General features: G+C 32.9%; 1 protein-coding gene across 2 annotated transcripts in view; it reads left to right on the top strand.

The window, feature by feature from the left end:
- The window catches only part of LOC119587770 (probable serine hydrolase), a gene marked incomplete in the record, with an annotated part of 6,902 nt that overhangs the window by 3,091 nt on the left and 3,143 nt on the right, over positions 1-668 (top strand).

Below are 668 nucleotides of genomic sequence, written 5' to 3'. Positions count from 1 at the left end.
AAAAGGGAATTGAAGTAGTAGCAACCAGTTGGGACCATTTTGGCTTGCAGGTAATGGGTTAATGCATCACATTTCCTGTAGTGTTTGCTCTTTCTGTTATCATGTGTATGTCACACAGGATGCAGGTTTCATTTATCTTGAAAAAAAACATGTTTATACTATATAAAGCAAAAAAGATGATGTTTCCAAATAGCAGTACAGTCCCTTGAAATGTATAGCAGAAGAAATAGCATACAGAGTAGGGTTATTTTGAGTATAGTATTTTAAAATTGTAAAGTCTGTTGGGTTGACAATCTGCACATTATGGCATTAGGTTTGGTATGTATTTTTTCCTATTTATACCTCTGTGAACTTTAGTTTCAGATATCACCTTATAAGAATATAAAGGCTTCATTCAGGCCATGCAATGTATAGGAAAGGGACCCTTTACCTCTAGGAGCCAATACTGTGTTATTGAATGAAAGATTCTTATCAAAGTTGAGGTTTACATGGTAGGTTGTAAATTAACAAAAGAAATCATTGTATTTTTAGATAAAAAATAAGCTGCATACACATTGTTGCTTGCTTAAGGAATGAATGTAAGCATTTTTCTTTCTTTTTTATCTTTTCCCTCCCTATTATCCTTTGTATGCCATATATAAACTACAGATGTCTGGAGGAAAAGTAAT

This window comes from Penaeus monodon, chromosome 23, assembly GCF_015228065.2.
Source record: "Penaeus monodon isolate SGIC_2016 chromosome 23, NSTDA_Pmon_1, whole genome shotgun sequence".
Lineage (NCBI taxonomy): Eukaryota > Metazoa > Arthropoda > Malacostraca > Decapoda > Penaeidae > Penaeus > Penaeus monodon.
Note: the sequence above shows the minus strand (reverse complement) of the source record. Positions and strands in the feature narration are given on the sequence as shown.